The sequence below is a fragment of the Podarcis raffonei genome, chromosome 6 (genome assembly GCF_027172205.1).
Source record: "Podarcis raffonei isolate rPodRaf1 chromosome 6, rPodRaf1.pri, whole genome shotgun sequence".
NCBI classification, from domain to species: domain Eukaryota; kingdom Metazoa; phylum Chordata; class Lepidosauria; order Squamata; family Lacertidae; genus Podarcis; species Podarcis raffonei.
In genome coordinates this window covers 91,196,772-91,220,565 of record NC_070607.1, presented here as the reverse complement: position 1 = coordinate 91,220,565, position 23,794 = coordinate 91,196,772, and the positions used below count along the sequence as shown (strand labels likewise).

Genomic DNA, 23,794 nt, shown 5'->3' with positions numbered 1-23,794 from the left:
CAACATGACCAGGGGTAGGCAAATTAAGGCCCAGGGGCCGAATGTGGCCCAATCACCTTCTCAATCTGGCCCACGGATGGTCAGGGAATCAGCATGTTTTTACAGTAGAATGTGTCCTTTTATTTAAAATGTATCTCTGGGTTATTTGTGGGGCATAGGAATTCATTCATATATATTTTTCAAAATATAGTCTGGCCCACCACATGATCTGAGGGACGGTGGACCGTCCACAGCTGAAAAGGTTGCTGACCCCTGTGGTAGACTGTTACAAATGGGTGAATCTGTCTATTCCAATCCAGGTCAATTTTGCAGGTTTTATCCATAATTCATTTTCATTTCCACATTAACCTGCATACACAACCACACACACACATACAAGTTTCAAACTAGCAGTCTTCCACTACATCTGCATATTGTAGTTATTGTCTACTGAAATTGCTAAAACTACATGTTTTAATGCCTATTTCAATGTGCATGCTCTCTCCCAATAACAATTCAGATGTGCATTTTCTGTCAAAATATGTGTTAGTCTGAGAGCTACGAATGACATCCTTTCTTATAGGGACCTGCAAGGCTGAATTTCTCAACCATCGCTAAGTAGTGTGGTGCGGAGAATGAGTACAGGATTAAAATCCTGGAGACCCTACATTTAATTTCCAGTATCTCCAGATAAAAGATATGTGGTAGTAAGATAGGAGAGACCTTTGACAAGAGTTTCTAGAGAGATTTTCTGCCATTCTCAGTTAACAATATGCAGTTTAGTGTACCATTAATCTGACAGTCCAAGGCAGCTTCTTGCAAACAAGTGTGTTATTCAAATATGATTTTTTTACTCTCCACATAGACTAAAGCATCTATATTGGAGCAGTGGATTACAGTACACAGCTGGAGCAGAGTGTACTGGATCTCACCATGGCTTCATCAGACAAATTGGTCCAAATTCCTATGTATGTGTTTGTGTGTGTGCAACTGAACACCATCCCCATTTCAGATTTTGCAGAACACAGCCGTTGTTTATTTTAAAGGTGGAAACCGGCGCTTTGAAAGCAGGAAGCTTTGCTCATCTCCAGCTTAAAAGGATGGAGATGGAAGATTACAACAGCACCGAGATGAGCTTCTGGCTCCCAGCCTTTTCTTCAGAATCAGCCTTCTCCTTGCCTTGGGCTTTTGGTCTAGCGGTAGCTAATGCGAGATGACAGGTTGGGCTCCCTTAGGGGCTAACGTGGGCAATTTCAATCCTGGCATTTCAATTTATCTTTAACCAGCAGTTTTCAAAAGGGTAGAGCTAAAAAAGAACTTGGCTTAGTCTCTCTCTCTCTCTCTCACACACACACACACACACACACACACAATCAGGGATGCAAAATGTATTTAAAAGGATTAACTCCTTAAGAATGAGTTTTACACAAAATGGATTGCGTTCTCTCTATGCCAGGTCTTCCTTTTGCTCGTTTTTCTTCCATTTCGCCCCTCTCTCTTTTTAAGGTGTTTTCCTTCTCTTGGTGAACAAAGTCCCCCAGAATTTGTTGGCCTCCAGCTTTACGGCTGATAACAACTGTTAAGCTGAATATATGACCAAGAAAATAAAAGGTTCCACCCTCTAGGCAGGGTTCCAAAGAGCTATTTAGGGCATACCCAAGCCTCAGCATTCCTAGTGGGATTTTTGACCTCTTCTCCCTTTGATATGCAGATGCTCACAACCTATCACAAACCGCTTTTGAATGCCCCATAGAGATTCAAAAGAGGTTCACTATTCAGCATGGCAGTTGCCGTTCGCAAAAAACAACCCCTCTCAAAAAAAGAAAGGAAAACAACCCCCCAAACTGCCTTTTGGTGTTCTTTGGATCCTAGCCTTATCATATCTTGATTCCCATCCTAACCCTCTTCTACTTTCAGCCAAATGCAGGGAATTCCAGAGCTAAAGACTAGATAAAGGTAAAGGTAAAGGGGCCCCTGACCATTAGGTCCAGTTGTGGCCGACTCTGGGGTTGCCATGCTCATCTCGCTTTATTGGCCGAGGGAGCCGGCGTACAGCTTCCGGGTCATGTGGCCAGCATGACTAAGCCGCTTCTGGTGAACCAGAGCAGTGCATGGAAACGCCGTTTACCTTCCCGCCGGAGTGGTACCTATTTATCTACTTGCACTTTGACGTGCTTTCAAACTGTTAGGTTGGCAGGAGCAGGGACCGAGCAATGGGAGCTCACCCCGTCGCAGGGATTCGAACTGCTGACCTTCTGATTGGCAAGTCCTAGGCTCTGTGGTTTAACCCACAGCACCACCTGCATCCCATAAGGGCTCCTCTTTTAACCATTAATAACTCTTAGGTCCTGGCATAGGTCCATTCGGGCTGTACAGGAGAACATGGATTAAGTCTGCATGGGAACCTTTGGACTGAAAGTACAGGGTGGAGATGGAGGCATTATATCAAATGGCATTGTTTTGATAAAGTTTCTAAAATATCTCTTTTCCCCATCACCCATCCCCTAGGACAGGCATGGGGAGCCTGTGGCTCTCCAGATGTTGTTGGATTCCAGCTGCCACCAGCCTAAGGCATCATGGCAAATGGGCAGGTGTGGGTGGGAGTTGTGGTCCATCAAAATATGGAAGACCACAAGTTCCCCACTACTTTGCAAAATTGCATTCAAATGTACTCCACCGCGTGTGTTTGTGTGTGTGTGTGAACTGCAATTCATCCCACACTCATATGCATACCACAATGTTCTGGAATGATGCTTGGTTAAAGGAGAATTCAAAATGGATGCCAGACTGCCCAGCAAGGGTGGGTCTACTATTAAACAAATGAAACTTCAGGGTCCCTAATCCCAGAGGGCCCCAGAAGTGACTTTAGTCCATATCACTTAAAAAAAATGAGTCTAGTAGACACAATCTGAATCACATTGATCTGAGGCAAATTGATATCTATCTATATCTATCTATATATCTGTCTATGTCTATGTCTATGTCTATGTCTACGTCTACGCCTACGTCTACGCCTACGTCTACGTCTACGTCTACGTCTACATCTACATCATCTATATCTGTATCTATCAATCATCTATCTATCTATCATCTGTCTATATTTCAAGCTTCAGGACCCCCAAAATGTAGGTCCACCACTGGATGCAAGGCTCCAGTGTCCTTGCAAGGTTGATGGCTGTCCTGCCCCACCCCATCCTCCTCTCTCTCTCATGCACACTTCATTTTGGCAACTCAACACTATTAAGCAGCGCCAGGGACCAAGGTCTACCCATCACTTTACTTGACTGCGATGTCCCAAAGTGATGCTACATTAGCAGCATTAGAAAGGTTGAATACAACACCCACTGCTTTTCAAAGTTCTGCTGCTGCCCACAGATGACAAGTAAGCCTGCCAAAAAGATTGCCCCAGGTCCCTCAAGCCTGGAGCCAGCCTGGCAAAGAGCAGGATCCCCCTTCAAGATACTGCACATGGCAAGTTGAGTCCCTAAGTAAATTTTGCTCACTATCCCAGCATGAGTTTGACCAAACTGTGGGAGGCAGTGGAAGACAGGAGTGCCTGGCGTGCTCTGGTCCATGGGATCACAAAGAGTCGGACACGACTAAACAACTAAACAACAACAACAATCCTAGTGTGTGACTGCTGAGCATTTGTACTGCAGATGCACAAACAGTGACACAGAAACAAGGAAATTGTCGTGGATCAAGGAAGGGGAAATGGAAGTATAGTCCCAGAGTATTAAGTGAAGATACATGAGGCCGACACATTGCTGAACCTTGGTAAGTCTGAGTCTGATCAGTGCTTAGCTGGGAGAATGACTGGGAACCACAAGCAAGCTTCCTTAAGTTCTGTAATGGAAGAATGGTGAGACCTAACCTAAATGATCCCACAACTTCTGTAGATGGTTTTGTGAAACTCCAGGAAGAAATACAGTAATGAATATTGTTAGCATTTTTACAGCTCTGCCATTGTAGATGGCACCATACAGACCATCATAAGCAACAACTGTTGGAAGTATGACAGCAAAGATCATCAAATTAGTAGCCAAAGGGTTAATTCTGATTACAGTTCGTCGGTCAACCAAGAAGAGCAGGTGGAACTGTTGCTTAGCAACCAGTCAGAATAGTATGATCCTTGCTGATGTAACTCATGCTCTGATTGGCTGTGTAGTTCATGTAGGCATCATCCCCCCCCCCCCCCGGTAAATGTTGCTGAGTATCTTCCTGGTATGGATTAGGCCTGAATTACTAAGAAAGTCCATACCAGAAACCCCTGTGTTTATTTCTCCTCAAGTTGTACACTGTTCTTGTTGAGTTTACCCAATGAAGTATTAACAGTTTCTTTTCTCTCTGGACTCTGTATGTGTTATTCAAGTGACTCATCTAGCAATGTCAAAAGAAATGGGCTTTTTTTAACTGTGATGGCCCCCAAGGAGTTTACAATCTAAATATCAAGTGAGCTGGAGTGACAAATAGAAGGGAGACATCGGAGAGGAAAGACTAACAAACAACAGAGAGAAGAAGGAAAGCAAAGATAACAAAGGACTAACGCTAACAAATATGCACAAGATGTGGGGCAAAAATGTTTCCCATTCAGTTCCAAAGACATCCAAGAGCATTCCTGACTCAAGTACTAACTCCTTTGCTTTCCACACCTAGGAATGGATATATCTGTCAACTTCAGTTTCTTATTTTCCCCAATCTTCATTTTGGTTTGCCACATTCCCCATCAGCTCACCCCAAAAAATGTCCATCACTTTGCTTCACAATTCTACCATAAATATAACACCGGTCTTGAAAGACCTCCATTGGCTCCCAGTACGTTTCTGAGCACAATTCAAAGTGTTGGTGCTGACCTTTAAAGCCCTAAACGGCCTCGGCCCAGTATACCTGAAGGAGCGTCTCCACCTCCATCTTTCTGCCCGGACACTGAGGTCCACTGCCGAGGGCCTTCTGGCAGTTCCCTCACTGTGAGAAGCCAAGTTACAGGGAACCAGGCAGAGGGCCTTCTCAGTAGTGGCACCCGCCCTGTGGAACGCCCTCCCACCAGATGTCAAAGAGAAAAATAACTGCCAAACTTTTAGAAGACATCTGAAGGGAAGTTTTTAATGTTTGGTGCATTACTGTATTTTAATATTGTGTTGGAAGCCACCCAGAGTGGCTGGGGAGACCCGGCCAGATGGGCGGGGTATAAATAATAATAATAATAATAATAATAAGAAGAAGAAGAAGAAGAAGAAGAAGAAGAAGAAGAAGAAGAAGAAGCATCCTGATAGACACTTTTTGCAAGCCATTTCCCCTGATATGCTGCATTTTGGGTGTTATTTCCACTAATATATGCATGTTTATGCACAATTCTTACTAATATGTGCAATTTTTACACATTTCTATGGCTGGCGAACTACACTGCAAAATGAAAAGAAGTGCAAATTCAGAGGGACAGCTGTGCTTCAGTTTACCTGTTGGTTTGAGAAGCACCAATAAGAAAATTTTCATTAAAATGCAAATCAAACTGAATTTCTCCTCCAACTCTACACATGTTAACATTGTTCCATCCACTGCTCCCCCCCCCCCCGGTGGGTACTCAAAGGTCCGCAGTACAGGCACTTCTTCTTTTTTGTTATTAAAATGTGTGGCACCCACTGTAACAACTTCATGATGAGTACCGGCACATATTTTTCTAGAGAGAGAAAAAAGCACTGGCTCCATCCCTGTCATGAACTGTTGGTGTCCAAAGGAAAAGGGTTGGCCACACGCACCTTTAACAAAAAATACTGAGGTCCCTTCTGCATTATGCATTTAAAGCGGTATCATACCACTTTAAAATGTAATGGCTTCCCACCCGCAAAATAAAATAAAATAATAATAATCTGGAAACTATAGTTTGCTACGGGGGCCAGGAATTATTAGGAGACTGCTACTCCCTTCACAAGGGACGGGGGTGGCGCTGTGAGTTAAACCACAGAGCCTAGGACTTGCTGATGGTTCAAATCCCCACGACGGGGTGAGCTCCTGTTACTCGGTCCCTGCTCCTGCCAACCTAGCAGTTCAAAAGCACGTCAAAATGCAAGTAGATAAATAGGTACCGCTCCAGCAGGAAGGTAAACGGTGTTTCCGTGCGCTGCTCTGGTTCTCCAGAAGCGGCTTAGTCATGCTGGCCACATGACCCGGAAGCTGTACACCAGCTCCCTCGGCCAATAAAGCGAGATGAGCGCCGCAAACCCAGAGTCGGCCACGACTGGACCTAATGGTCAGGGTTCCCTTTATTCCCTTCACAATGCTATGATTCCCAGTGGAGTACAGGGTCCCTGTGGAGGACAGGATCAGGTTTAAGGTGCTGGTTTTGACCTTTAAAGCCCTATGTGGCCTAGGACCCATGTACCTATGGGACCGCCTCTCTTGGTATGCCCCACAGAGGACCTTAAGGTCCACAAATAACAACATTTTGGAGGTCCCAGGTCACAAGGTGGTTAGATTGGTCTCAACTAGGGCCAGGGCCTTTTCAGTACTGGCCCCAACTTGGTGGAACACTCTGTCACAAGTGACTAGGGCCCTGCGGGACTTGACATCTTTCCGCAGGGCCTGCAAGACAGAGCTGTTCCGCCTGACCTTTGGTTTGGACTCAGTCTGACCCTTATACTTCCCTCCCCTTATGGTTTTGATTTATGGGCTACTATTAAAATGAGGCTGCATTTTAAATTGTATTTTAACCCGTATTTTAATAAACTGGTGTTTGTTTGTTTGTTTCCCCCCATTATGTTTTTATTGTAATTTTATTGGTGTTAGCCGCCCGCAGCTTGGTCAAACTCAATGTTTGTAGCTTCGAGAACACTGTCCCACCATCTCGTCCTCTGTCGTCCCCTTCTCCTTGTGCCCTCCATCTTTCCCAACATCAGGGTCTTTTCCAGGGAGTCTTCTCTTCTCATGAGGTGGCCAAAGTCTTGGAGCCTCAGCTTCAGGATCTGTCCTTCCAGTGAGCACTCAGGGCTGATTTCCTTCAGAATGGAGAGGTTTGATCTTCTTCATGGGACTCTCAAGAGTCTCCTCCAGCACCAGAATTCAAAAGCATCAATTCTTTGGCGATCAGCCTTCTTTATGGTCCAGCTCTCACTTCCATACATCACTATCAAAGAGAGGCACCCTACCCATAATCAAAGGGAAATTATTCCAGGTCTGAATGGGTTAAAGTGCTCTCCCCCCCCCCTTCGGTTTCCACAAAAGAGTGTGTCTTTGCCTCTCATCCCACCCTCCTCTGCCCTCCCTCCCTCCTTCCCACCGCAGCCCCCAGAGATGCAGGCGATTTCAAGCAGAATCCTAGCAGATGGTTTTGGTGATGTGATGCGCAAGAGGGTCGCTCCCAGGAGCTGGTGAGTCAGTTAAGTTAAAAATGAAGTGACGAGTGCACAAATGTTGCCTCCTCTCCGCTGGCCTATTTTGGAGGCTGCCGTGTATATACATTTACCGTCAGCCAAAGGACTGTTGTGTAAGCAGAAAACCTGAGAAGCGTCCTCAACCCATGTATCTGCTCCATTTCAAGCCAGAAAATTTGTTTGTTCTCTCTTTCTCTTTCTCTTTTTCCTTCCTTCCTTCCTTCCTGCCTGCCTGCCTGCAAAACAAGTTCAGTTATTTCAGTAGAACCCCATGATCAAATACCAAGTCATTCTCTCTCTCATTCATATATTTATATGTATATATTTATGTCAGAAAGAAAGCACAGAAAACGTCCCAGAAGTCCTTTTCTTTTTGCCTGATTCAATGTAAGCTGTCTCTCCATCCACATTGTGTGCTTATATTTGTATTGATTATTTCAGTCAGTTTATTATGTGGTCCAAAGGTTTCAGGCAGTGGAGCTGGTGAAACCTCTTGCTTGCTGTGAGCTTCTATAAAATATAATTTACAGAGGGGCTGTTGAAAGGGGGCAAAACACTCAAAATATTGGGCCCCTTAAAGGTTAACAAATTTATCATGCCTTAGACTTTCACGGAATACAATCCCGTTCATCAGATCCATGAAATGTTATCCTGAGTTACAGGTATGCAAAATTAGATCCCCTCAAATCATTTTTATCAAGCATGTGTTTCCTTATTGGAATGTCCCCCTTAACCTTTTCCACCAGGGTAATATCTTGTGAGCTGCTTGACCTCATCTGGCAAACACAGACCTATCCCCAGTTCTAGCCAGTGCTAGCTAAACAGAAGGGGAGGTGGGAAGAACTAAATGTATATTTTCCACATAGCCAAGAACCATAAAATAAGAACACACACACACAAACCCCTTGTTTCTGTTGCTCCAACCTTCCGTTAATAATTCTTGCAAATGTACAGCAAGGGATTGTGATTCGACAGCACGTTCCAAAAGAGGTTTCTGTGCCGTGTTATAAATAGATGCTCCTTCAGTGAGCCACATATATACCCTAAATTGCTCATACACAATAGAGGCACGTTTTACTCACGGATGAAACAATTCGCCGAAAGAAACAGAGACGAGCCCATAAATTGCAATTGGCTCCAGGTTCAAAAATCACATGGTACGACCCGCTGACCTTCCATTCGGGAGGGAGGCTGTTATGTGTTTCTCGCCATGGTCCACCCACCGTTGGAGGGTGAAAAGGTTAGTCTCTGTTTCAAATGGCACAGCAGACATCTGACTGTATTCTGTCATTAAGTGCAATATAGCACCATGGGAATGAAAAACGCAACTAGCAGACATGGATTAAAATACAGATCTAAAAACTCAGGTCCCTGTTCTGGCCTGTGAATGAATCTTTCTCTGCAATTCAGTCTTGGGTTTTCTTTTCTTTTAAACTCTAGGACATGGGTAGGTAAACTAAAGTCCAGGGGCTGGATCCAGCCCAATCGCCTTCTAAATCCGGCCCATGGACCGTCTGGGAATCAGCATGTTTTTACATGAGTAGAATGTGTCCTTTTATTTAAAATGCATCTCTAGGTTATTTGTGGGGCCTGCCTGGTGTTTTTACATGAGTAGAATGTGTGCTTCTTTTTAAAATGCATCTCTGGGTTATTTGTGGGGCATAGGAATTCGTTCATTTATTTATTTTTCAAAATATAGTCCGGCCCCCCCACAAGGTCTGAGGGACAGTGGACCGGCCCCCTGGTGACAAAGTTTGCTGACGCTTGTCTAGGACCTGGAATCTACGTGGCATTCAACCCAAATTGAATAACAGTGCAGTTCTTTATTTGTTTACCCAGAGGTAGGTCCCACTAAACTCAATGGGAACTTACTCCCAAGTAGACAGCAGGGGGGGGGAGTTTCCATTCAGTTAGGATTTTAATGTGAACATAACCTGCAGGTTCTTAGAAAATATATGAGCTGAAGCATAGCTGTCCTTCAAATTCACACTTCTCCAAGTGTTGTCCAGCCAGCAATGTACAATAATGTGTGGTGTTAGGGGATAGTGTGGATAAAACCTTACATTAAAAACATTACAAAAATAGGGAAATGCAGTATATATTTAATGAATTATATTAGGAGAAATGCTTGCATAAATGTGTATATTAGGCAAAACTGCATAGAGAATGTGCATGTTTTGATAAATCTGCACTAAATGCTCCTAAAATTTCATGGCAACCTTTTTTTAGACCCAAAATGTGAATTGATGCAGAAATGTTCAAAGCTGAAATTAAGACTTCAGGAAAATGAGAAACTGAGAGAAACCAAAATTGGCAACTATGTCCATCTTAAAACCCAAGGAGGTACGTATAAGATTGCAGCCTTATAAAGACAAATCGATACACCTTTTTCCCACACCTGACTTTCAGGAGTTTATTCCACAAGACAGCTAACATTTTGCTAAATAGGTAAGAATACAAAATTGTTCCCTTTTCCCCCTGATATTTTTTCTTTTCTATTTCTGGTGCTTTATTTGCTTATAATAATGGTAACAATTTTCACATACTTCCATAGTCAAGCCTTTATTATCTAAAAGATCAAATTTCATTTTATTTATTTTTCAAAAAAAATGAAATGGAAAATAAATATAGATGCTACAGTAAATGGGGAATGATTGATATACGAATTCTCGGCTAGGGTGAGACATCACAAAAAGACACCCAAAATGTGCAGTGACAACTCTGCGTCCCATTAAGTTTTTATTGACAAATGTCAGAAGCAGGAGGTGGCTATTCTATGAACAATCCCTGTCCAGGAAATATTAAACCTGCTTTTAAATATGCATAGATCTCAACTAGCATAATAAATGGTGACATTTTAATGTCCGCCAGACCAGGAAGATAGCTGATATAATTTATTTTCTTTTTCTTTTTCATAATAAAAAAATATGACAACAACAGTATCTCAACCACTCCAACAAAAGACACTGAACTCAAATGCAGGGCCCAAATCAGTCCTGGGTGAAACTCAAGTAAGAGATATAGAACTTAACCTGAGAATTGCACCAAAGCAGAACTGGACTCTCTTCACCCTTTAGCCAGCAACTGGCTATGATTCCCAGGCAAGCCCTTTGACCTCTCAACCTTGTAGTCAACTGTGAAAATGGCTCCCATCTAACAAAGCCTTTTCCCCAACAAAGGTGGGGTCTCCATTTCCCTCCCCTCCCTCTTTTTCTCCATGAATTCAATGACTCAGCCCAGAGACCAGCTTCTGTAGGCAGTAGATCTAATAATCTAATCCACAAATCAAAGTACTTGAATCTAAAGCAATCTAATCTGGCTAACCTCTGTGGGATCAAGCCTGCCATCCTGTATCCATTTACCTGGGAGCAAGTCCCAATGAACTGAATTGGACTTCTGAGTCGACATGTACAGGGTTTTGCAAAGTCCAGAGCGTTGTCTGAACTGAGATTTCACAAAGGGTTGCTTAATAATGTGCATTAGGCCACCCTAGAGCAGGGTCGGGTGAGGAACAGAGACCTGAAACCTCCCCCAGGTCATACCATTCTCTGACTTTGCACTGTGCAAAGTGCAAAGTGCTTTTGCCTAGGTGAAATATTTTACTGAACTGTGGTGATGCCTCTTGCATTGAACTGTGTGTGTATATGGAACCTTTGCATAGCTGGACTGCAGCCTACTTATACTAAGAGATGCGGGTGGTGCTGTGGTCTAAACCACTGAGCCTCTTGCTGATTGGAAGGTCGGCAGTTCGAATCCCCATGACAGAGTGAGCTTCCGTTGTTCTGTCCCAGCTCCTGCCAACCTAGCAGTTTGAAAGCATACCAGTGCAAGTAGATAAATAGGTACCACTGTGGCGGGAAGGTAAACGGCATTTCTGTGCACTCTGGTTTCCATCACAGTGTTCCGTTGCACCAGAAGCGGTTCCCTCAGCCTGAAAGCAAGATGAGCACCGCAACCCCATAGTCACCTTTGACTGCACTTAACCATCCAGGGGTCCTTTACCTTTTACCTTTACCTACTTATAAGGTAAGAGTCACATTCATTGCTCCACCTACTTTTGCTTCTGGCCCCACCCACCACTGGCACACAGCTCCCTGAAGAACTGCCCACAAGGGCATGGAGCCCTTGGACTGATAGAGGTTTCCTGTCCCTAGCACATTTTGTTGTTGCTGTTGGCACCTGTCTGCCGTGAAAGACAACAGAGTGCACCTCCAGGGATGGTGCCAAATTGCTGTGTTAGCAACACCAAAATGACACACACACTGGGGCACAATCCTGGGCAGTGTGTCTGGAGCTCCTGGGCTGCCCAGACCCACCTCTCGGCCTCACTGATGAGGTCCAAAGGAAAGCAGAGCAAGACGTTTGGCACCAGCTTGGCTGCAGGACTTGCCGGAAGGAGGCGTACAAGGTGCCATCCAGCTATTTTAGTGCCAGGCGTGGAGAGTCCTCCCTTCCCTTTGGTGACTTCACAGATAAGAATTAATGAGCGGTTGATAGATTTATGGTCCTTTTATTACAGCATCATGTTGTGAGCACAAATACACGGCTCTCCACAAGGAGGGCAGTTGGCTAGTCTAATCCGACTTCCACAGCATTTTGGGTGCCAAAGGGAAGTTCCTCACTGCCTCTGACTCCTTTGCTCTCTGATATGTTCGGACCTCCAAGTGCATGGTGAGGGGGGGTCCCCCATGCTCTCAAGTGACGTCTCAACTAGCTGCCCCCTCTCTTCTGGTTCTGTTGTCATTATCTCATAACTGGGTAACTCCCTGCTAAGCTGTTCAGCTCCTGTCTCTCTCTCTGCTTCTGAACACACTGTGGACAAGGGGGGGGGCGACTCTTCCCCCTCCAGCTCTCCATCAGAGTGAAGCTGGTCTGCAATAGAATGCATTCCCCAGTCCATTCTTCAGACCATTCCCTGACACTTAGGGACTCCACTCTGGATTGGTGCAGGCTTTGGTCCTTAGCATCTCCCGAATATATTTCACAAGGCAGAGGAGGTTTAGAAGCAGAGTTTTCCTTCTCCTAGGTGGGCTACCTTCCCAGGTTGATGATCTTCACCTGCCCCTCCCTTCCCTGTACAGCACACGCAGAAACCGCCTTCTTGACCACCGAAACCACTATTGGTCTTGTCCACTCAGGAACAGTGAGGATCATCTAGTCCAACCCCTTGCAACGCAGGAATATGCCACTGGCTCATACGGGGATCAAACCTGCAATCTTGGCGTTATCAGCACTATGCTCTAACCAACTGCGCTATCCAGGCAGCTTGGAAAACTACACTGCCAAATTCAGAGAAGTGTGAATTTCAAAAGATGGGCGTGTTTCAGTTTGTGGATTTTTCCAGAAACTGCAGATCCAATAAGTTCATCTTTAAAAACAAACTGAATTTCATTTCTTTCCATCCCTAAACATAAAGTTATAGCAAGAAAAAAAGTACACAAGACTGTAGTCTGCCCATTCCTGCTCTAAAATAACTTGCATGAGGCAAGGAACCAAAATGAGGCTTTTGTTTCCTGAAGGAATTTAAGACAGTGACGCTTGTTTCTCAGAAAGATACGGCCTGGCAGGGAGAGTTTGATGTTAAAGCAGAGGTCCGAGGATTGGTCACATTACAAATTAAACATAACTTTCCCCCTCCGACTTGTAGATAGATATTGTTTCACCAGACTGCGACACCGAGGCAGTAAGTGTGTATTTAGTTATGGGTCAAAGGTTTAAAATTAAATCAAACAGAGAAATTGAGTCTTGACAGAAGCAAACGGGATAATGTCTTGACTTCCCCAATGATGCAGTTCCACATTTGGATAAATCATTCCAAAGTAAGCATTTAGCCTCTTTTCCCCCGCAATCACTATTACTAAGAACAAAATGGGAGCTGAGGACAGAGGGAAAGAGTTTTGACAAGATAAATAGCATATGGGTGCTGTTGTCAGCCGCAGACATATCTGACTGCTTGTTCAAATCTCTGAGCAGCAGCAGAGGGCTGGGAGGGGAACAGAGCGAGGAAAACAGGAACTGGGAACATGTCCTTATTAATGATATATGTGGGGAAACGCATCTCAGTGTCGGCTGACATCGCTGATGCATCAGCATAAAATTAGGTGTGAGCAAGAGTGTCACGTGGTTAAACAACTCAGATCGCAGCTTGCATGTATACTGGTGACCTCAAATAGCAAAGAGCACACAGCAATGTGTATTGAATTCTGTAGTTCTGAGGATTTACTTTTCTTTGATCCATAACTAATACTTGGTTGGTTGGTTGGTTGGTTGGTTGGTTGGTTGGTTGGTTGGTTGGCATCCATCTGTCTCCAGATACAATGGAGGAGTGCCTCTTTAGGGATGAAGCCCAACGGTTGGAAGATTACAGAGCCTGCTGCGACTGAAGAGACTGATTCCTGCATTGCAGAGGGTTGGACCAGATGACCCTCAAGGTCTCTTCCAGCTCTACTGTTCTATGATTCCTTGATCTCAGGAGCCATCGATGATACAGGAGAGACATGTTTTGTTGCAGCTGGAGCAGATGAAGACATCCAGTTGTGCTGCTGCAGGTGCACCATGGCTGTTGTTCTCTTTGCTCTCCTCCATGTGATCGTTTCTCCTCTGGTCACTGCTATAGATGCATGACCTGTCTGTCTGTCTCTAGGCAGGGATTTGATGTTGCCAGCTTCCATGTCATATTTGCAGAAAGATGATGGATGATGATGATAGAGCCCTTTTGGATCAGGCCAAAGGTCCATCTAGCCTCACATTGAGCAACCAGACACCCCAATGGGAAACCCTCAAGCAGGACCCATGCCATAATGTTCTCCCCACTGGACTTCCTTCATGAGAAACACCCCATAGTCAATTAGATGTTGACTAGATGTCAGCTAGAAGTTGTTAGATGTTGACTATGTGACAATATTACAATACCAGTTTGTGGCCTGCAACCTGGACTCCCAAACGATTTTAGAAGAGGACATTTCAGGCATAAAGGCCCTTGATAATGTGAAAGAGTCTCTTCTTGGAACATCTTAGGAAGCATCTACAAAGGTTTGCAGAAATCTTCTTGGACGGAGAGGAGGATGAACCCAATAGACCATGCTTTCTTTAGCCCCTGCTTTTGAGAATGTCCCCTTCCAACATCCTCAGATTCCACTGGTGGCTTCTCAGAAATCCCCCCAGAACTGGATGCTCTTCATTTGCTGCATGCCAGTGTCAGAGACAAGCGGCAAGGGAGGATTCTTGAAGTGTACACCCCTGGAGCAGAGCACTGACCACATATCTCTTTCAGGCTTGTGGTACCTACACACTGCATGTATATTTCAACCCTCAGTAGGCTTCAAACTAGTTCTGGAACAAGGCTTGATTGGATTATTCCATGATGATCTTCAATACTGTTTGCCTGCCAAGATCTCCACTGTATCCATGGCCAATACTGCAGGAACTCCACAAGCTGTTCTAAGGCCGCCGGGCAGAGGCTCCTGTGTATGCATTAGTTAAAAAGACAAAGACCAAGGCTGACATCAATGCATCATCCATTCCTGCTCATTCCCATCCCTGATCTGCAGCCTTCTTTCCTTCCCATGCCTGCAGCACTAGCGAATGCAACAAAATTGAAAATATTTGCAAATGGACAACCATTGCAAATTTGACATGCAATTTCTAAAGGCATGCATTTTAAAGGCAGCACCTCCATGTGGATCTTTGCAGAACGACTGATAAGTGAGTAATGAAGTTACTGTGCGATTAACATGGTGAAGAGGATCTCATGCTTTTGCCCAGATGTAGAACCGTGGAAAATGAACAGCCTTGATCGTTCCATGAAATGGAACAGCTCAATAATCTTTGACTAGGTGATAGTTTTCATCCACAGTGTTGATGACAGTACGATAGAGGCACTGATACTGCACTTTCATCTTCCATAAGCAAGCTTCTCAGGGTTTTGCAGTACATTAAAAAAAAAAGACGCTAACCTGTTTGATCAGAGCTAACAGTGGAACCAAAACAGTTAATAGCTTGTTTTGACTAGAGATGCAGCTCTGTTGTCCGAAGGATACCAGATTATGACAGCAAAATCCTCTTGTCCGTCAAACATTGTGCCACAAAAAGATTTGTTAGCTTTTACGGTGCAACAGAGTCCTTTATGTTGTTTATGGAAAACAGTGGGTGTCCTGTGGATATACATGTATCACCGTGTTCTGTTTGGATAAAGAACGTTATATAACCTACACATCAAGCAAGCAACCTAGCAAGCAGCGGAGGAAGAGGCTATTTTGATGTCTCATGCAACATTAACAGATTAAGCACTGCGGCGGGGGGCGGGGGGAATCGGTGAATCACTGGAAAAGAGGGCATCAAATAAAACAGCTGGCTGCTCTCACCCCACCCCAAGTAAAAGTGTTCTTATTGTGGCAAACTTCAAAGCGAGTGGGTGACTTGTGATGGGTTGGGTGCTCTGTACCTGCTGAGTTATGAATACGCAGGGCATTGTGGAAGCTACATACACAGAAGAGGAAGGGAAAATATTCCAAGGAAATCAGAGAAGCAACCCCAAACTGCCCCAGAACATATGGAGGAACTCGGAAGAGCATCCCCTGTGGGTTTTGGTTGTGCAAGTAAATATTAATCTGGGGACAAAGGGGTGCAACGGGTGGAGATCAAAAGAATGATTCTCGTTCCTGTAGAGAGAAGGAGGTGCTTTGATGTCCCAAATTCCTGCCTTCAGAGACTAATGAAGTGAAATTGTGACATGATGACACCTCAGAAGGTTTGAAAGCCTTTAACACAACGGCATATTTTTAGGTTTACCTTTTCTTGGAGAAAATCAGTTATACGTCATACTTCATTCCCATTGATTAGGTTCTGAGTGTATAAAAATATTTTTTCCCTATGCAGTTAAAATGTTGATGAAGAGAAATCAAGGTGGATAACATGAGCACAGCTGTGCATCTTATTCTGGATTCTAGGAAGGGTTATAGGACCATGGCTGCATGGGGGGGGGGACAAATCGTATTCAAGGGGAATCGTGCAGGATATGTGCCGCTCTCCTCTCCTCTTTCACTTACTATCCATTTCCCTGGTGCTTATCTTCAAGGCATTTACCAGTATAGTACGTTTGCTTGTTGTTGTTTAGTCGTGTCCGACTCTTCGTGACCCCATGGACCAGCGCACGCCAGGCACTCCTGTCTTCCACTGCCTCCTGCAGTTTGGTCAAACTCATGCTGGTAGCTTCAAGAACACTGTCCAACCATCTCGTCCTCTGTCGTCCCCTTCTCCTTGTGCCCTCCATCTTTCCCAACATCAGGGTCTTTTCCAGGGAGTCTTCTCTTCTCATGAGGTGGTCAAAGTATTGGAGTCTCAGCTTCAGGATCTGTCCTTTCAGTGAGCACGCAGGGCTGATTTTCTTCAGAATGGATAGGTTTGATCTTCTTGCAGTCCATGGGACTCTCAAGAGTCTCCTCCAGCACCATAATTCAAAAGCATCTATTCTTCGGCGATCAGCCTTCTTTATGGTCCAGCTCTCACTTCCATACATCACTACTGGGAAAACCATAGCTTGAACTAGACTGACCTTTGTTGGCAAGGTGCTGTCTCTGCTTTTTAAGATGCTGTCTAGGTTTGTCATCGCTTTTCTCCCAAGAAGCAGGCGTCTTTTAATTTTGTGGCTGCTGTCACCATCTGCAGTGATCATGGAGCCCAAGAAAGTAAAATCTCTCACTGCCTCCATTTCTTCCCCTTCTATTTGCCAGGAGGTGATGGTTACGTTTGCTTACTCATCCCCTAATTGCAGATTACATCAGTAGCAGGTAAAAAGAGATGGCTGTGATTTTCTGTTATCTCTACTCTAGTAACCTCTAAGTTAGATTGCTGTGATGTGTTATATGTAGGGCTGCTTCTGAAGATGGTTCAGAAATATTTGCTGGTACAAAATTTGGCAGCCAGGTTGCTCACCAGGCAAGGACTGGGTCTGAGCAAATGACGCTGATCCTGGCCTGACTGCACTGAAAGCCAATTCAAAGTGCTGGTTTTAAACTATAAAGCCCTAAGCAGCTCAGGACCACAATAAATCAAGGATCATTCCACCCAATCTGAACCTGAACCTACCCATAGCTTGTGATCACCACCAGAGGCCTTTATTTGTGTGCCTCCTCCCAGAGAAGTCTGGAGGGTGGCAACATGAGAACAGGGCCTTTTCAGCAGTGGCTCCCCGTTTGTGGAATGCTCTCCCCAGGAAGGCTCATCTGGCTCCTTCATTACGCACCTTTGGGTGCCAGGCAAACACATTCCTCTTCAACCAGGCCTTTTAAATGTATGGCGGGGTATTGTATTGTTTTTGTTTTTCTTATGTATTTTGTTTATTTATCTTGTATTTGTACAAGTTCTCCACATTTCTGCATCAGTTTGTTATTATTATTTATTGAAGTCCTCGTGTAAGTTCATCAGCACTTTAGTGCAAATTTCTCCCTATATACACATTCATTTGCAATTTCCCCCTGCTATGCACATTTTTGTGGTGCAGTTTCCCTTATATAACACATTTTTGTATGCTGATTTCACTAATATATGCATTTTTAGGCACAATTCAGAACACACATTATTTGGCTGGAAAAATGCATTTGTAAAAGTTCAAATGTCGAAGGATGGCTGTGTTTTGTTTCCTGATTTGTTTCAAAATGTGTGAATTCTGTATGTTTGCCTTTAAGCATGAACTGAATCCATTTTCTCCTCCATCCCTATGAGATGGCCATGTGTACTTCTTGTGGAAGAGCATTCCCAACCTCTGGGACTGCAGCTGAAGAGGGTCTCCTACCATGGCCTCATTGATAGTCCTTAGATGCTGAGCGGGAACTCAGTGGTAGAGAATGGAAGCGGCCTCAAGTTCAGCTGATGACTAAAGTAGCTAGAGCAGGCATTCCCAAACTCAGCCCTCCAGATGTTTTGGGGACTACAATTCCCATCATCCCTGACCACTGGTCCTGTTAGCTAGGGATGCTGGGAGTTGTAGTCCCAAAACATCTAGAGGGCCGAGTTTGGGGGTGCCTGAGCTAGAGTAACTTCAGCTTTCCTTGGGAGCTCTCCAAGGTCCTGCAGAGCCATCCTCTGCCTGGAAGCTACTTTTGTGATGCTGAATTAAACCTACTCCTTGTTTCATGTGCTACCTTCCTTCAGTCTGTCTCCTTCAAAACTTGCCACACATCTATGGGCTCCTGGCCTGACTAGAACAGGACACAAAAGGCTCCCATAGACATCACCTTGTAAACAGTTCATAAACTGCTGTTTGAGCAGGTACATATAGGAAACGGCTTCATACTGAGTCGAACCTATTGACCCATCTAGTTCTGTATTGTTTACCCTGGTTGGCAGTGTCTCTCCAGGTGTTCAGTTCTCCCAGCCCTACCTAGAGATGCTGGAGATTTAACCTGAGACCTGAGGCATGGAAGGCAGATGCTCTACCATTGCACTATAGCCCTTCTCCAATAAACATAAGAAGCTGCTTTATACCGAATCAGACCATTGGTCCATGTAGCTTAGTACTGTCCACAATGACTGACAGTGGCTCACAATGATTTCAGGCAGGGGACATTCTCAGCCCTATCTGAAGATGATGAGGAGTGAACCAGGGACATTCTGCAAGCAAATCACTGAGCTTCATCTCTTCCATGAGCATGAGAAACTCAGGTGTTGCCATCTATGAGCTCCTGATCTTACCTGCCACTCATCTCTTCCCTGTTAGAGAATAGATGGTGCCATGCTGTGACTAATCTTTGAAGAGTCAGCACAAAGAAAAACATTTCCCATTCTTCCTATCGCCTCTCTTCCTTGCTCATTTAGCCCAGATCTAACCTGAATAGACTTAGTAGGCATAGTGTGAGATCCAGCAGGAGAGAGCTATGAGTGCAGCCAGGCTTTTCCCTATCATTGACGATGGAATTGGCTGGAACGCTTAGTTCTTTGCCAGTTACAGGCAAGCAACACAAGACCTGGCTGCACATGCAGTTCTTTGGACTGAAGTCACGGGGCACCATAGCAAGAGAAGGCATTGCATACATATGCAGCACCCATTGAAACAAAGGTCTAGTAGCCATTGATAGCCTCGTCCTCCACAAATCCATCTAATCCTCTTTTAAAGCCACCGAATTTGCAAGTTCAACATGCACTGTCCATCTCCTCCTCTCCCTTTAAGCAAGCACAATTTGGACAAAGAGGAGCCTTGGTAACCTGAATTTGTTTCAAAAGGGAAATGTTAAGCACATTCACCCCTTGGATCAGGTCCTGCAAGAACTGTTCCCTGCTCTTCTTTTTCACCTGGGAAGGTGGGGCCCCAAATGATTTCAGCATCAAAAGCTGCCGATGTTGTAAGCCACCTTAAAAAGGTAAAGGTAAAGGACCCCTGACAGTTAAGTCCAGTCACAGACAACTCTGGGGTTGCGGCTCTCATCTCACTTTACAGGCCGAGGAAGCCAGCATTTGGCCACAGACAGTTTTTCCAGATCATGTGGCCAACATGACTAAGCCACTTCTGGCGAAACCAGAGCAGTGCACAGAAACGCCATTTACCTTTTCGCCGGGGTGGTACCTATTTATCTACTTGCACTGGCATACTTTCAAACTGCTAGGTCGGCAGGAGCTGGGACAGAGCAAAGGGAGCTCAACCTGTCGCAGGGATTCGAACCGCTGACCTTCTGATCGGCAAGCCCAAGAGGCTCAGTGGTTTAGACCACGTCCCTCTTGCCGCCTTAAGTTTAGTTTACTATAGAAAGGCAGCCTAAGTGACGGTGCTGAAATCCCACCTCACCCATACTCTTGTGCCTGGGAAGCTGGAGTTTTGCTCACAGGTACAGAACTTGCAGCAGGGCTCTGGGAGTGAAACCCTTCCACGTGGTGCTACCAAGCTGAGGCCACAAACTGTTGTTTCAGCGGGTGCGGGAGGCAGCCTTTATTAAGAAGGGCATGATATGCCTGCTTTCAAGCACTCTTCGTCAGGGGAACATTTATCCCACAAGCCTCCTTTCGTGCTCTCCAAGAGGAGCTGCCTAAGGAATGGAGCCTCGCAAGAGTCGTCTTCCTGGCAATAATAATCTGCAAATTTGTGACCTCAAGATCTGAAAATGCACTCCACGCATTGAAGAGAAAATGGATGTTTTGATTGAAGTTAATACTGAAAAATACGCTCGCATTTAACACCGGCAGACATCTGAAGAAGTGGCTTGCTTGTTTACATTGCGCTCACTCACATGATATGAAGTGAGCATGCTGTCGCTTTCCATCATGTGATGCAGGTTATGAAGTCTGCTTTCAGGATGCCTGGAAACTTTTCCACCTTGCAGCAAGGAGCAGAGTTGCTGGGTGGAAAGGAGGACAGAGCCCTTGCATTTTCTTCTCTCTCTTTTCAGTTCAGCACATTCAGCATCCTGTTGTCCCAATGGTCAACCAACTGCCTATGGGAAACCCACGAACAGGATCCAAGCACAATCGCACTCTCCCGATTTGTGATTGTCAGCTACGGGTATTCAAAGGCTCGCTGCTTCCAACCATAAGTAGGGGGAGTACATGATGTTGAAGGGATTGTTCTCTGGTGAGCCTCCAACAAGCCATATCTCCTACAGCAGGAATGGCTGACATGTTGCCTCCAGATGTTGGACTACAACTCCCATCATCCCTGACTATTGGCTATACTGATTGGGGCTTCTGGGATGGGTAGTCCAACAGCAAGCCTTTGCTGAAGAATGATCCTGGCCTGGCCACTGTTTTGTTTTGGAATCGTTATTTTAATATTTTTAAACTGAGTTTTAATATAAATCGTATCGTCTTCCGTATTTGCACGTTTGTATGTTCTTTTGAATGTTAAGCACTTAAGAGGTTTTCAGAATAAATAAACCTATGGGGCAGGATTTGCCTAAAAAGCCACATGAGTTCTCCCCCACACACACACCTGCCTGAATTTGGCTCCAGGGCATTGTGTGAACCCCCAGAAGAGCATGAAATGGGACACAAAGAGAGTTCATTCTGTCGGGCAAGCTGATATGCTTGTACAGCCAGAATGTTTGTAACAGCATGTAATTCCGCCCATTGAGTATAACCCCTTGACTGCTCCTGTCCTTTAGAATCCAGCTACCAAGTTAGGCAGCCCATAGATCAAATTTCCCCAAGTCAGTACCCTCCAGTGACTCATAGGATGGATCTAAGTTGTTATGCTAGCTTCCTGGCAGGTGGGGTGCTGTTGCTTAGTGGAAGGGACAATGTGGTGAAGACTCACAGGCACACCAGATTGGTTCCACCAGTGCATTTGCACCGCACTGACCTCCCTGCTGTTCTCATATGCCAGCTGCTGCTGCTGCTGCTGCTGCTGCTGCTGCTGCTGCTGCTTCTTCTTCTTCTTCTTCTTCTTCTTCTTCTTCTTCTTCTTCTTCTATCAAACAGCATAAAAATGTTTTTAAACCAAGAAATAAAAATAGAGACAGACCAACTTGCTGATCAAGTCTCCTGGCCATGCTGCTATTGCATCTGAGCAGTTCAAGCTAAGACTCTTTGTGCAACAACCTTGCCCAAATAAACGGCATCAACTTTCCACCAAGATTTGCATTTTGTGAAAAGCTGGAGCAAACAGGTATCACCATCTTTATTCCTTGAGAAACTACGGGTTGTTGTATCAGCAATTGTTGCAGTCAGCTCTCACATTTCTCTCTGCTAACATTCAGCTGGGAAAAGTCTAGGACTCAGAACCTTGATGCCCGAGGTGGAAAACCCACTTAATCTGCACTGCCCAAATTAGTTGCTGTTGTTGCTGTTCAACAATTTGACATTTTATGTCCATGAATGGAGACCCAAACCAGCTATTTGCTTCTTTAGACTTCAACTGCCCAAATGGTAGGGACGATTCCTTCCAGACCGCACAGAGAAATGAATAATGTCCACAGTGTTACAAAAATAGAGTGAAGTTCCTTCAAAAATATGTGCTGCGCAGTTTTGATGGCAAGATTTATATAGTTCGCAAGAGACAATTTGTGGTTTTATTGTAGTCAATATTTTTCCATCTTCAGCCCGTCAAGAGCCCCTCAACAGTGCAATGCGAAGGGAATCACACTGGGGGAAGTCTAAGAACAATTTGAGGGCGTAGGGATAGCTTGCAATTATTCCTCGTTCCTTATTAAAGAAGGACCAACATATAACCCACATACAACTATGTCTGCTTCTTATTTATCACATTTTAAAGAAATAAAGATGCAAGGGGAAGGGAATTCCTACAGCAAATGTCAAATCGTTAGAAATTACAGCACTGTTTAAGGGAAACAACAGGAAAGATCTTTTCTTGCATTACCTAGATTCAAACCTAACCCAAACCTATAATGCTCCAAATGTTAATTCAAAACTCAGATATTTTATTTTCCGGGAGGTTTTTTTAAAAAATCCCAACTAAGCCAAACTTACTCCCTCTGATCAATACCACCCCCCGAACAAGAAATAGGAAATTCTGCAACTTGCTGGAACTGGATGATGGAAGAAAACATCATCAGATGATCAACGCCTCATCATTAATCCAACACACACACACACACACATTTTTCCTTTGCTGCTAAACAGTTAACATGGTTGAAGTTGGCCGCAGCTGGGTTTCAGCGCATTATCTGCAGATCGCAATCCTGTGGCAAGAATCGTCTGTTACTGGGGCTGCCTTGTCAGCAAGTTGACAAGAGCTCATTGCATTGATAAATGGACTTAGGACCAATGGTTTGTTGGATAGGTGGGTGGGTGGTTTTTTAATAAAAAGAGAGAGGGGAGGAGGAGGTGTTGGCCACCCAGTCTAAGTGGCAGAAGAGGTAAGAAACGGGGTGACCACATCAGCCGCAAACCCACAGAAGAGCAGACGAGATAGCCCTTTTGTTGTCCACCGACCGGGTCTCCTCCTCCTCCTCCTCCCCCTCCTCCTCCTGCGTGGTGTCCCTGCACACAGAAGGCATGCATAAAAATCCATGTCAGTCCACTAATAGTTCAGACCTTTCCGTTTGGAGGCAACTGTTTCTAATTTGGGTGATTCTGCTGGGGCAGTCCTGAGGCAGAGCTGCCCTCTTCTGTCCTTGTGGGGGCTCTGCAGGCATGGATCGGGGACAGCTAGGTGGGGAGGCGTTGCCGAGAGGGCGGGTTAAATTGGGACAGTGTCAGCTCCAGTGAGCATCACCATTCCTGTTGCCATGGAAACGGGAAGGGGGAGCGGCGGCGGCGGCTGCCACAGAGGCTTGTGGGAAGGGATGTGACTGCAGAGGTGCAGCCTAACGCCTCATTGCCTTGCAGGGAAGATGGGGAGGGCTCTGGGATGTGGGGGGTGGGGGGTGGAGAGAGTGAGGAGGGCTTGCAAATTCCCTTCTTACAGATCCTACCAAATATCCCCTAAGAGGAGCTCCCAAGGAATTCGGAGAATTTAGACGTAGAGAGGGGGCAAACCTCTCTCTCTTCCCCCGCCTTTGCTC

At 45.0% G+C, this 23,794-nt stretch overlaps 1 long non-coding RNA gene across 1 annotated transcript; it reads left to right on the top strand.

Moving 5' to 3' along the window:
* Positions 1-7,246: 7,246 nt before the first annotated feature.
* On the top strand, positions 7,247-21,634 carry LOC128416565 (uncharacterized). Its single transcript, XR_008331243.1, has 3 exons — positions 7,247-7,343; positions 9,576-9,689; positions 20,728-21,634. It is a non-coding gene; the product is annotated as an uncharacterized LOC128416565 (long non-coding RNA).
* Positions 21,635-23,794: the final 2,160 nt, after the last annotated feature.